This window comes from Lissotriton vulgaris, chromosome 10 (genome assembly GCF_964263255.1).
Source record: "Lissotriton vulgaris chromosome 10, aLisVul1.2, whole genome shotgun sequence".
In the NCBI taxonomy this organism is placed as follows: Eukaryota; Metazoa; Chordata; class Amphibia; order Caudata; family Salamandridae; genus Lissotriton; species Lissotriton vulgaris.
The window spans coordinates 436,428,225-436,443,277 of record NC_141698.1 but is presented as its reverse complement, the minus strand read 5'-3'; positions in this window follow the sequence as shown (position 1 = coordinate 436,443,277).

The following is a 15,053-nucleotide window of genomic DNA, read 5'->3' as shown; positions in this document are numbered from 1 at the left end:
AGGAGACAAGCTACCGGGGACCGGTTTCTGGCATTTCAGCCTTCTTCGGCCCGGCTTGCTTGAATCCTGATGGAGCCGTGAGAAAGGGACTCATGTCTGAGTATACCCTGCCACACCTATAGTGGCCAAAAACGATTTACAAAAAGGGGGGTGGTGATGAACAGAGTGTCTGAGTTAAACAGACCACTCTTACCCAGTCCAAAGATCAGGGCTTGATCCATCACCGTTATTTATCTCACTGCCCCATCCCAGCTCAGAACCTGGCTATATGCAAATCAGTCTGTCCCTGGCCCAGTGCATCATGGGAACAGGGCAGACCAAACTACCAAGCCAATTCTTCACCAGAAAGGAGACAAGCTACCGGGGACCGGTTTCTGGCATTTCAGCCTTCTTCGGCCTGGCTTGCTTGAATCCTGATGGAGCAGTGAGAAAGGGACTCATGTCTGAGTATACCCTGCCACACCTATAGTGGCCAAAAACGATTTACAAAAAGGGGGGTGGTGATGAACAGAGTGTCTGAGTTAAACAGACCACTCTTACCCAGTCCAAAGATCAGGGCTTGATCCATCACCGTTATTTATCTCACTGCCCCATCCCAGCTCAGAACCTGGCTATATGCAAATCAGTCTGTCCCTGGCCCAGTGCATCATGGGAACAGGGCAGACCAAACTACCAAGACAATTCTTCACCAGAAAGGAGACAAGCTACCGGGGACCGGTTTCTGGCATTTCAGCCTTCTTCGGCCCGGCTTGCTTGAATCCTGATGGAGCCGTGAGAAAGGGACTCATGTCTGAGTATACCCTGCCACACCTATAGTGGCCAAAAACGATTTACAAAAAGGGGGGTGGTGATGAACAGAGTGTCTGAGTTAAACAGACCACTCTTACCCAGTCCAAAGATCAGGGCTTGATCCATCACCGTTATTTATCTCACTGCCCCATCCCAGCTCAGAACCTGGCTATATGCAAATCAGTCTGTCCCTGGCCCAGTGCATCATGGGAACAGGGCAGACCAAACTACCAAGCCAATTCTTCACCAGAAAGGAGACAAGCTACCGGGGACCGGTTTCTGTCATTTCAGCCTTCTTCGGCCCGGCTTGCTTGAATCCTGATGGAGCAGTCTGAGTATACCCTGCATGTTGCCCACCCATACTGCCACCCTAACCATATTTGTTATGTTTCCTATCACTGATGCAACCCCACCCATAGGGGCATGTTGCCCACCCATACTGCCACCCTACCCATATGTTTCATGTTGCCAATCAGTGATGCCACCCCACCCATAGGGGCACGTTGCCTATCACTAATGCCACCCCACCCATATGTGTAATATTGCCTATCACCGATGCTACCCCACCCATAGGGGCATGTTGCCTATCACTACTGCCTCACCCACCCATAGGGGTCAGTGTGTCTGACAATATTGACACCCCCACCCATAGGGTGGATGATACGCCACACATCCAGCGAACATCAACCACAGGTATGTCAGCCAAATACATTTCCCCACAACATCATGCCAACAGTGTGTAGTGCCTGGCAAAAATCCCCAACAGTGAATTTGATTAACGAGACACAATGTAACTACCATCACGTGTGTGACCAACACCAGATTGTGGGCTACACAGCTCAAGCTTTGCAATAGCACTGGGCCAATGTGTTCAAAACACCCATCAGTGTGTACATCCAATGTAAAATGTGTGGACACAAACTGCAGCTAAAGTTGAGCATTGTGGCAAAGGGTCAAAATCCCCCATCATCACAGTGACCTCAAGGTAAGTGTCATCATGAAAATAGCAGCACATGCCAAACAGTTTGTATGATTCTTGGGGATGTCAGCACAACACATGTTCAGTCAACCATCATTTACCACCCAATGTAGGCACTGGTGACATACGCCTGGGTACGGTAGTGCCCCTTAAGTCACCTGCACATAGACAATACATATGTCTAGCAAATTGCACAGAGGACACAGTTGACTTTACACCAATGATGCCCACACCTGCATGTACAGTGGAGATGAGACAACAGTCAGGGAAAGTGACAAATTGTACAATGTGAAGCACATCATATGTGCATGGGTGAAAGCCGCAGATGTGGCCATGCCAATGAAATGTTAACATTCCTGTCCAAAATCAGTTAATCGTGACACGTCCAGTCAACTGCAAAGGATGACATGGATACCAACCTAAACAGGACACATATCTCATGGTACATATGGAGTACACCACATCAACACCTCAGTTTCAGACATTTGTAAATCCTGCATCATCACAGCAAGGTCAGGGTAAACAACATCAATATATTGTACAGCTGAATCAAATGTGCAAGGATAACAACAAATGCTTTATTCAGCAAATTGAAAGCTGAAAGGGAAAATCCAAAACAAAATTTAGTCCAATATTCTCTCAAAATACAAATTCCAATGAAGGTGTGAGTGACACCTGTCACTGGTTGCTTGCCTGCACTGCTAAGGACTGGGAAAATACACTCTGAGGGGCATATATGGGACAGGCCAGGCACCACAGGGACAGGATCAGGGCTCAAAAGAAGGAGGCTGTGAAGGGGTTGTGGGTGCAGGAGAGTCAGTGGCAACTGCAGTGGAGGTGTCTGACATGGTTTGTGCCATCACAACTGTGGGGCACAACTCTGATGGGGTGGGTGCTGGAACCACTGCAGTGGGCAGGTCAGACTGGGTGGTCGTGGACTCCACTGCAGTGCCGAACCCCATGGGAGTGAAAAGGGGTGCAGGTGAGGTTGGCAGGACAGCTGGAGGGGCCACAGTCCCCACAGTAGTTGCAGTAACAGACAGACTGGTGGTGGTGTCAGTGGAAGAGCAAGTGGGAGTTGGGGAGGGCCTGAGCATTTTGGGGATGATGTATCTGTGGGTGGGAGAACCTGGGACAGGGAGTGGCGGGGGAACCTGTGGTGTTCTGACCTGGGAGATGGAGGAAGGAGACTGTACAGTGGAGCTGGGGGGTGTGGGTGGGGGTGGGGTCTTGCTCTTCCGGGTACGAGGTGACTTGCGGGGGGCCTCAGTCTGCCTGCACCTGGTGGAGGGTGTCCGGGTGTGAGGGGCACTTTTCTCTGCGTGTGGGGACTTCCTCTTCCCCTTGTAGTCTGGATCTGCTGGATCTGAGAGGAAGAGGCCTAGGTCACATAGGAAGAGCTTCTTAGGAGATGGGGTTGCAGGTGAGGCAAGGGAAGGGCTCTTGGAGGGAGGGGGATCGGAGGACTGGGTAGTGGTTGTGGATGGTTTTGTGTGTGTTTGCGACCCATGCCCTGTGTGTGGTATCAGTCCCCTGACTTTGCTTGTGTGCACGTTTTGACTTTTGTTTGTGTGATTGTGTGCTGACTGAGTCTGTGTGTTTGGGTGACTGGCACCGCGGCTAGCGCTAGCGCGACTGACTCCGGAATCTTTGGATCACGGTTCGATCCCCGGCACCGGCTGCAGATTAGCCCAGCACCATGTGACTCTGGGCAATAGCTTGCTTAATCTTTCCGATGGCGCCCAGCGCCTAGAGACCCTAAGGGGTGATTGTGCGCTTTACAAATGAGGATTATTACTGTGCTGGTGTGTGTGTGTGCTGGGGACAGGTAGGGTGCTAGGAGTTGTTGATTGAGCGGAGGCTGAAGGGGTGAGGGACTGTTGGAGGAGGGATACTGCTGCCGTCAGGGAGGAGGCCATGGACTGATTGGTCCTCTGTAGAGCAGACATGCCCGATGAGATGCCCTCCTTCAACAACACCAGTTGTGTCAACTGACTGGTGTGTACATGGAGGACACTCAGCAGTGATGTCTGCCCTACATGGATCTGTTTAAGCAGGTCCACAGACTCCACACTCAGGGCAGCAGGGGACACAGGGGCAGGGGGTGCGGTGCCTGGCAGGAAGGAGGCATGCTCCTGAACACGGGAGCTGCCACGGACCTCTGGGATGGGAGCAGAGGGGAGAGTGGGGGTGGTGGTGGTGACGGGAAAAGCCTCAGTATCTGTGGTTTGCTTACTGCTGACACCCGCCCCACAAGGGAGTCATCCTCCGAGCTGCTGCGGTCCTCAGCTGAGGTGGATTGTGCTGAGGACTCCTCGGTGTAGCTCCCCTCACCCTCCGTGCCACTGGGTCCTCCCGACTCCTCAGTCACTGGCCCAGGCTGGCTCTGTGGCTCCTCTAGTTCTGTGGCTCTGTCTCCTGTGCCCGTGGATGTCTCTGCATATAAGTAGGAAAACAAGGCCCACATTAGTCGCCTACACTGACTGAAAACAACACTGTAAATACAGCACATTACAGGGCATGCACTGGCATCCTTAGCTGATATTTGCTCAAAATGCCCATACAGGTGTACATAGGGCAATAGCCAGTCTTAACATCAACCATTGCACCCATATCCCTCCTGGACCTGTACCCATATGTCTGTTGCATGCTGGCTGAAAATACCCCAGCATGCACACATGCACCACATACACAGTTATTGTACATCCAAATGCCCATGTAGTAGTACATTACTGTAAACATACATCACATCACATGCCAATCACTCAGTACAGGTGTCAGGATGAATGTATGCCCAGAGTCACATTTCACAATCTTGTGATGGCTAGCAGCACAACACACAATGATGTCCTTATGTCTTGAAAGTTAAGGACACAATGGGGTGCATGGAGCACCTCTGACTCCAATGCAGGATCCCCTTCTCAAGTCAATGCTTTGGCACAGACATGCATGGTAAGTCAGTCTACACTGTCATATGTCATGGAGCAATGCATCCAGACAACATCAGTCTGCACTGCGTCACATTCATAGGTCATGCCCATAACAAACTCTGCAGCTGACACGTGCACCAGTCTGTCCCCTGCCACACACTGTTCTTGGACTATGATGAACCAACATCACTCAAATCTGACATATGAGTGATTGCAAACACAACTACCTGAGCATGAGCACCTCCCAGTCTGCTGTTAATGACACATAGCTGCGTGAAAGTCACTGTTGCATATAGCATTGTGCACATTTAACTGACCACACCCCTATATGTTGCACAGGTATCATCCCCATTGCCACAACTCAGATGTCCTGCTGACACTAAAATCCTTGACACACCAGTTGTCACAAAAAGTAAGCTACACCACAATGACATTGTGTCAAATACCTGATGGCACATTTCAGGAAGCACAATCAGTAGGTACATACTCGTGAGTGTGAGTACAGAGTCTCCCAATGACGTGGAGTGGGCATGACTGACCAGGTAAACCTGTAAATGTATATTGGCCTGGACAGTAGGCAGGTGTCTAGGCTAGTGCGACATACTTCCAATACATACTCCTGAGGACACTACATGGACTCACCTGCTGCATGGGTATGTTTTAAAAACCCCACACACATGTTGTGAGCCAGACCAGCAATTGGAACACATATGAAAGGCACACACAGAACACATGTCAGAGACCAGGCATAGTGCAAAAAATAGACCCACCCACGAAGCACACATCAGAGTCCCAGTAAAATAGGCTGTGCAGGACCCTCAGCATAGCTGATTGAAGGGACACAGTGCCCAAGTAAAAACAAGTCACAGACTGTGGGGGCCACAACTGTGGATCAGATGAGTTGTCACACTTACAAAATTGAGGGACATGAGTCCAGGACTCCAAGACCAACGTAATGTGGAAGTATGACCAGGCCAAAATACTGCAAATAGCATGTCACACATGGTCACAGATCAGGCATGGACTTACTCCCTCCTTGCTGCTGCCTGGCCTTCAATTGCCCATCCAGGTCCGGGAACATGTGGGGGGTCAGGGTCCGGTGTCCGCCCTTACGGCGAGGAGGCGACAGCTTCAGCTGGACCCTTGCGATCCTCCGGGTCCAGCCATGTAGGTCCTGCCACCTCTTCTGGCAGTTGCGGATCTGGCGCTTGTAGACCCACCACAGATCTTACTGCCCGGGCGATGGTCAGCCAGATCTCTTGCTTCTGGTGGGCATCAACCTGTGAGGATGACAAAGTGAAGAAGACATTATCACACATGCCACATAATTATGCTGCATACAGTTTAAAATACATGTAGTCATCACAAAGCTACATGAGGTAAACAGGTAGTGCACACATAGAAATGTGCATTTGTGCTGCCGGTCTGACATGGTAACATTGCCTAGGAATTAAAGGCTAGTGCTGCTGCACTACTGCAGCAGGACACCTGTTCATCACACGTACCCACATAAATTGGTTGCTGCAAGTACTCACTGCATATGCCACCCACTGCCGTGCACACTTCTAATACTGCTAGTCAGACAACTTACAGGAGATGGTAGGCAGTGGACTAAACACTCACCTGCTCCCCTGGTTTGCCATATAGCTTGCAGTACTCTGGGAGGACCCCGTCCAGCAGGGCCTGGTTCTCCTCCTCTGTGAATGCTGGGGCCCTCTCCAGAGTACGTGCCATTGCAGGATCCAGAGGAAGTATAGACAGTAGCAGTGGCATCAGAGATGTGGTCCTGTAGCAAGTAGTGCGGGCAAGTGAGCTCCCTGGGGGCCTGCCAGCCTTAAATCAGTGCTGCAGAGGCAGATTCTGGGACATTGCCCCTTCCTGATAGGCCAGACACAGTTGCATTCTATCAATCTGTCTAATCCATGGAAATGTAAGTCTCCTACACATCTTCCGCATCGTTCAAAACTTTCACCTTCACGGCACCCTAGGATTGAAACATTGTTGTAGGCAGCCAACTGAATTTTCAGCGCACGACTAGGGCGATTTTTAAATTTGCGCCCATCTCCATGACAGCCCATTGCCAATGAGTGCGCACGGCTTGGTACACCAACTATACGACGCATATTTTTTTAAATCACACGCATCCGTCGCTATACGATTCTATGGGCGATGCGGGTGCACAGCTCGGTCCATGCCTGTACGACGCATCTGCTTAGAAGTCACCCGCATCGGTTCAGATTACAATCCATGGCTAAGCCCTGTGCACGGCTCGGTCCAGAATGACACGACGCGTCTCTGTAAAAGTTACCCGCGTCGGGTCACATTGCATAGGCGTCGTACATGCATGAACCGAGCCGTGAGTACGCATAGCCCATTGGCGTCAATGTGATCTACGCGGGTGACTGTAATGAATACACATCGTCCAGTCAATGGACAAGGTGTGCGCACTACTCTGTCCATGCATGTACGGCGCGTCTGCATACTAGTCAGCTGCGTTGGTTCACATTGGTGTGACTTGCATACGGATTCCACACAGATTTCATTGCCATGGCCACACCTTCAACGCCACAACATGTCCCCATAGCTACCAAGGTTGCATATTGCTATGTGTGACATTTTCAGAAAATCAGTGTAATTATGATTGGCATGGGCATGAGTCATGGACACAGTACCAGTTTGGAGATGTGTATGACCTGTCACATACGCCATGAGTACAGGTTTGCATGTTATGGACGTCACATTCATGATGTACACCCACAGTCTGTGTGCATGTTGTGTCTGTGATGTTTGTGGTTCCATGTGCCCAATGGGAGCCAGTGTCCACCTTGTGCTATGTGCATCAACATTTTATGATGTGTGTGTGGCTCAGGGACGTCCAGTATGGCCTGTAGGGACCACAGGGGCCACTACCTGTGGGAGTCATGATTGGTTGTGGGATGTTCTTGATACGCCATGTCATTCTGGTGCACAAGTGGCAATACAGGGACCATGGCTATCTCCCTGACATGGAGTTGTGATGCCTGTGAAACATCATTCCTCACATGTCACTGTGTTGTGTGTTTTGAACGTGACAGCAGTACATAGGTACTGTGCCACAGCCCAATGAATTGGCATTGCACTCCATGGAAATCATGTACATATGTCTCATTGATAGGTGGTATGATGGGCATGTAGGTGATATATGTGTCCATGATCAACAGCACACACCTCACTTCATTGTGTATTGTTATGATGTATCATGTGATTTTTTTCAAGGTGAGTGCCAAATGGGTAGATGATTGTATAATGTTACTTTACCCATCTCTGTACTGCAGGGCACCAGCTGTCCATTGACGTTTCCCAGACCTTGAGACCATGGTTGAACGCGACAGCATCCGACGCTACCACTTCACCAGGAGACTGATCGATGAGTTGGCGGAGCAGTTGACGCCACATCTCTACCTGGCCGGACATACCTGATAGCACTGACACCAAAGGTCAAGGTGATGGCAGCCCTGCACTCCTTTGCCACTGGTACCTTTTAACACACTGTTGCTAGTGCTGGTGGTATGTCACAAACTATGTTCAGCCGTGTGCTACGTGATGTCTTGGAAGGGATGTTGCATTTCCTTGACACATACATCAGGTTTCCTAGTTTGGTGAACTCACTGACATAACGGGTGCTTTTTTATAGACTGGGAAGGAGGCCAAACGTCATTCATTCTATTGATGGTACACATGTGTCACTGATACCACCACAGGCACATGAGCAGACCTACCGCAACAGGAAACATTTCAACTCCATCAATGCTCTGATGGTATGTGTAGTGTCTTGGGCTTGTTGTAGAATTATAGCTTTGTCAAAACACCATAGTTCTAAGATGACTATGTGGGATTCCAGGTAAAGACAGTTGAGAGCCTGGTTGTGAAGTTGTAACTGCCCTGCTTTGATGGTCCAGCTGATTAAGAATTAACTACAGCTTACCTTAATCTGATGTGTCTAATCCTCTTTATGACACACTTTTGATGGCGACGAGGTCTGGGCCATCAACAAGAACCCACGGAGTCAGAGTCACCGATCCGATAAAGAGCGCAATCTTAATGGTGCGTTAGAGGACATTCTGCATGACGTAAAAGTAAGGAGAGGGCATCCGATAACTTTCCGGTGCGTTTAAATATTGTGAGCAGGGCGGACAAGTGGTAAAAAATAAATAAAGAGAAAAACCAGATCTGGGACAGTGGAACGCATGTGGAAGGTTTGCGTTTCAGCAACTGTCAGAGTGACACGTAAGAGGCTGACAATGTTTTGGTGTATGAACGTTGAAGGCGCATTGCGATCCAGTGGTGAAACGCATGTGGAGAGTGACGTCACAGTGCTTCCCTGTATGAGAAGGGATTAGTGAACACTTGACATTCTATACATGATGAAACAAAGGAACAAAAGGGAGCGCAGATAAAGGGAGCGTCTGAATTCTCCTGCCAGTCAAAGTAAATACACTGTTTATCACAAAGGAAAAATTGTGCAGTGGCACAACACTTGTGGAATTTTAAGCAATAAGGAAATGAACAAGGAATAAAATGATATTATTTGTATTCCACTACAACGCTTATATACATACATCGTTGACATCCCATTTCCTTCACATTAATATTGACGTTTACCAGAGCAGTTCGTTTTTTTTTGCTCTCTTTTCTTCAACAACAGTGCTGCCATCTAGTGGATTTTTCATATACTGCATTTCTGTTGTAGCACCACCACCTTCCTTGGAAACACCTGGTTATCAACCCATCAATTGGAAACAGTGGTATGATGGGTTGGAGACTTACCTGGAGGCAATTGGTGCGACAAGATTTAGGCCAGAAAGAAGGAAATACCTTTTGCTATATTCTTTAGGTTATGAAGGTAGGGAGATTCTCAAACATCTTCCTGCAATTCCTGTGGATGAGAACAATCTTCTTGATGAGTATCAAGAAACTTTGAAAAAATTACAAACCAGGTTTGATGTACAACCTAGTCTTGTTATGCTCCGTCATACATTTTTACAGAGATTACAACAGTCTGGTGAGGATGTGGATACATACATTACAGCACTTAGACATCTGATAGCAGAATGTCAATTTGAAAACTTTTCAGAACAACTAGTACGTGACCAGTTCATTTGTCATTGTACTGACAAGAATATACAACAGAAACTGTTGTCACTAGGGAATCCAACTTTAGAAGAATCTATCAAAGTGGCTAAAAGTATTGAAACGTCTCAACTTTCTGCTAAGGAATTGGAAGAAAAAAAGAATGAACCAGTATCTGCTATCAAGATAAAAGACACTAAAAGTTATGAAAACAAAAGTCATGACAAACAACACACGCCTAATAATCAGAATTCTTTCTTTTCTAGGAGTAATGTTTGTTTCAGATGTGGCTATAAACCGCATTTTGGGGGGAGTAGATGTCCAGCAAAGTTTGCAACATGTAAGATTTGCTATAGAACCGGGCATTTCGCAAAATTTTGTCAGACTGGAAAAAATATTGTACGGTCTAAACCTGTGCAAGTGAAGTGTGTCACAGAGCAAAATATTCAAGATGAAGAAGAAGATTCTGTAACAAAGGATGTGAGCAATATGGTTGAGGTGGTAAGGGAGGATGGAGTTATTGTGGGCAATCCAGAACTGTGTGTTGACCCTTACGTTGATATTTTAGTTGGAGATCGAACACTTTGTCTCCTTGTCGATTCTGGTGCTCGAATCTTCATGATCACTTTAGAGTTGTACAAAGCAACTTGGCCTAGCGGAGCTTTGTTGCCTCCTGATCGTAAAGCGGTATCATATGAAGGGCATGAGATTAATTTGTCTGGTTACATTGAAGACATTTTAGAGTACAAAGGTAGAAAGATTGCTGGGAAAATCTATGTGGCACACAAAGGGTTGAATATATTAGGATGGTTTCATCAAGGTTTATTCGGAATGGTACTTAGACCGGGAACTAAAGAACAAGTTCTAGCTATAAGAGAACACCCTGACCTTGAAAGTCTGGTTAATGATTTTCCGCATGTTTTCCCAGGGGAGTTGGGAAAAATCAAGGATTTTCAACTTGAAATTAAAGTAAAAGAAGGAGCTTGCCCAATTAAACATAAGTTGAGGAACGTACCTTTCAGTATAAGACAGGATTTAGAAAAAGAATTAGACTCATTGTGCACTAAAGGGATAATCGAACCGGTGGAGTCCTCCTTGTGGTTATCTCCTTTAGTAGTAGCACGCAAGCAAAATGGCGAGTTCAGAGTATGTGTTAATCTTCGCTGTTTGAATAAGGAGATATGGGTAGATTCTCATCCCCTCCCCAATATAAATGAAATGTTAGCCACTCTTAAAGATGCAAAAGTTTTCACAAAACTAGACCTGGCGTCAGCCTATCATCAGGTTGAGCTATCTCCAGAATCAAGATGCCTTACTGCCTTTGTATCACCACTTGGTACATTTCAATATATACGAATGCCCTTCGGGTTTGCCTCAGAGGCCTCAGTGTTTCAGCGTTTGATGTCAAAAATCTTGAAGGGGATAAATGGTTTGTCTGTCTTTCAAGATGATGTTCTTATTTTTGTTCCAGACAATGTGATGCATGACAACATCCTTAGAGAAGTACTGTCCATATTTCAAACTAATGGTATAGTTCTACGTAGAGATAAATGTGTTTTTAGGGCAAATGAGGTTGAGTATTTGGGACATTTGGTGAATGAAAATGGAATTTTTCTGAAAGCCAATTTGGTTGACTCCATTGTCAAATCTAAAGCTCCTTCTGACAAGGCTATGTTGAAATCTTTTCTGGGAGTATGTGAATTTTATTTGCGTTTTGTTCCTGATTTTGCAAGCAAATTAAGACCATTATCCAGAATGTTGACGAAAGGAGAAATGTTTGATTGGAGCCAAGAGTGTCAAGAAGTATTTGACTGGGTTAAGCAACAATTAGTCTCTCCAAAAGTCCTTAAACATTATGATCCATCCCTCACTTGTACTCTTACAGTAGATGCAAGTAATGTAGGTTTGGGGGCAGTTCTTTCTCAAAGAAAAGGAAATGAAGTTAGGACTATAGGCTATGCATCTAAGGTTTTATCCACTTCAGAGATTAAGTACTCTGTTATCGAGAAGGAGCTATTGGCATGCTGGTGGGCTGTCATGAAGTTTAAGAATTTTATTTGGGGAAAGAGATTTTGTATTCAGACGGATCACAAGCCTCTAGTTTTTATCCTAAGTGGGAGAAATGTTATATCTTCTACTCCAAGAATTTCACGTCTGTCATCTAAACTCCTTCAATTTGACTTTTCAGTACATTCCTGGATCGAGAAATAATTGTGCAGATTTTTTATCTTGTTCTTCTGACACTAGAGAAATTGAGGAGGACATTAGACAAGAGGATAGAGAAGATTTTATTGTTGCGTCTGTGGTTGTACCACATTTATGTGCAGTATCAGAAGAACGATGGCGTAGGGCTCTAAAAGATGATGCTTCATTAGTTCAAGTTATGAAATTTGTTGAAAAAGGTTGGCCTAAAGAAATACATCTTTCTGTTGATCTTAAAACTTTCTTACAAGTAGCAGATGAACTGACAATTGAGGATGGTCTTCTACTTAGACAAGATAAACATGTGCCTCCCCTCATATTGAGAGCAGGTTTAATCAAGCATGCCCATGAAGGCCATCTTGGTGCAACATTGACTAAGAAAAGTATAAGGTTATCATTTTGGTGGCCGTCAATGGATAGTTTGGTTGATGATTACGTCTAAGCATGCGTAATTTGCTCGAGATGTGACGAGTCAGTAAAGTTACGTAATCCTTCTTTAACTCCTATTGAATTGCCATCGGCACCATGGGTTAAACTAGGATTAGATGTAGTAGGTCCTTTTCATGTTCTTGATACATCCTCCAGATTTGGATTAGTTCTCATGGACTATTACTCCAAGTGACCCGAAATTACATTTGTAAGAGAAGTTACCACCAAGTCAGTAATTGAGTTTTTGAATGATTTTTTTTTGAAAGAGGGCCATCCTGAATTTTTTGTGACAAATAATGGTACACAATTTGTAAGTTCAGAATTTGAGAATTTTCTAGAAAATTGTTGCATTAAACATCTCAAAACCTCATTATATCACCCTCAAACAAATGGTTTGGTTGAGCGCATGAACAGGGTTTTGGGTGAATGTATACAATGGGCCATTGCAAACAAATGTCAGGTTGCTAACTCTGTGAGGAGCATGATATGGTTTTTCCGTACAACTCCTCACTCTACCACAAGTGTATCACCTTTTGATCTATTGCGTGGTCGTAAGGCTGCCACTATTTCTTGTCCTGCATGGATGAGCAAATGGGTAAAGGGAACACAATGGTCTGATGAAAGTATTAGGAAGCAAGTCAAATTAGTTCAGAACAAACACAAATTGTATTATGATGAAAGAATGAGAGTAAAGGGTGTTGATCTAAAACCAGGTGATTTTGTGTGTATAAAGAAACCAGTACATGTACAAAAAGGTTCAGCTAAAATTGGTTCACCAATTAAGGTACTAGATGTTAATGGTAGTGCTGTGAAACTCAACAATGGGCAGTGGTGGAATAAGACTGCATTAGTTAAGAGAACTGCTCAATTTTCCGTGTTAAATGATAATACCACTAATGTGGAAGAAGGAGATGTAAATAAATCTAGATCTTTTCGTAAGAATGGTAATAAGAAATTCTTCAATTCAGATTGTACTGGGGAGCTTACCCTGAGGTGTAGTACACAAGCTAAACAGATTCCTTTTAGATATAGGAGGTAGTTTCTTCCTTGTGTGTAATTAGCTATATTTCGTTGCATTTATATAAGAAGTAGCTTTCTTTCTTGTTTTTAGGTAACTATATTTCTTGATGTTTGTTTATGTTTATTCTTCTGCCTTTTTCCTTGTTTTCTCTAATTTTATTTTTATTTGTTTTATTAGTGTTAGTATCAATTTTATTTTTTATTAAGGAAAGACCCATGTAGTGTCTTGGGCTTGTTGTAGAATTATAGCATTGTCAAAACACCATAGTTCTAAGATGACTATGTGGGATTCCAGGTAAAGACAGTTGAGAGCCTGGTTGTGAAGTTATAACTGCCCTGCTTTGATGGTCCAGCTGATTAAGAATAACCTACAGCTTACCTTAATCTGATGTGTCTAATCTTCTTTATGACAGTATGTCTGGCGGGCATGGTGATCATACATGTGTGTGTACATTTTCCCGGCTATGCACACAATGCCTACGTCATGAGGAGGAGTTGCATTGCTTTGATGATGTCACAGATGCCAAACCAGCGTGTCTGGCTTGTTGGTGTGTACTGTTTCCATTGTGTGTGTTTGGCAATGTTGTATCCCACCCTCTTACAAGACTCAACTAATGAGCTAGTCTTTGTATGTAGGTGACTCTGGATACCCCAACATGCTGTGGTTGCTGACACCCCTCAGGAACCCTGTGACAGCAGCCGAGATGCACTACCATGAGGCAACATGGTCGAACCAGGAGAGTGATTGAGCGGACCTTTGGTCTCCTGAAAAGCCGCTTCCGATACCTGGACAAGACCAGAGGTGCCCTCCCATAAGAGCCAGCTAAGGTTTACAATATCATAATAGTATGCTGCATGCTACACAACTTGGCAGTGCAGAAGGAGGTGCCTCTCATACAGGATGACGATGACCAACATCCCCCACCTGTGGAGGATCCAGGCCTGGGCCAGGAGGCCAGTGATGATGATAATGAGGGTGATGTCCGCACACAGCTCATCAACAACTTCTACAGCTGATTATGAGTTCCCAGGGTTGTTATTTCAATGTCTTGACTTTGTCTGAGACGTGTGGGTGCTGCTCAGTTGCTATTTGGGTTTGTCCGTGTGGTACTTGACTGGATGCGTGCAGTGATGTGTCCTGTCTGATGGTTTGTGGTCCACAATGTTGTCGACATGCCAATTTGTTACTGTGTAGGTTTCTTGTGACATGTTTTGTGCATGTTCATTGCATTTCCGTCCTGTTCTGGTGTGCTTCTGACTGTGTCTTATGTCTATCCTTCCAAAGGTACTTTGGCTGGTGCTTGTTCAACTTTGACACCCAACAACCAGAATCTAATGCAAGGGTGGAACTTCTAGTATCCCATCATGTGATGTGACATACTCCCCTGAAGCTCCAATCAAGAAGACTTGGTGATCGTGTGCCCACTGTCAGGTGGACTTACCTTGCTACTGTTGTATAATAAACTTGTTGCTGATGTGTGATGGACCTGTGCTTCACTTGGTATGTGTGTTGTCTATCTTCACACATCTGACTGACCTTTGGTTACCACACCTGTGGGCTTGTTAGCACTGACCGTGGATAGGTGTGGTGTTGG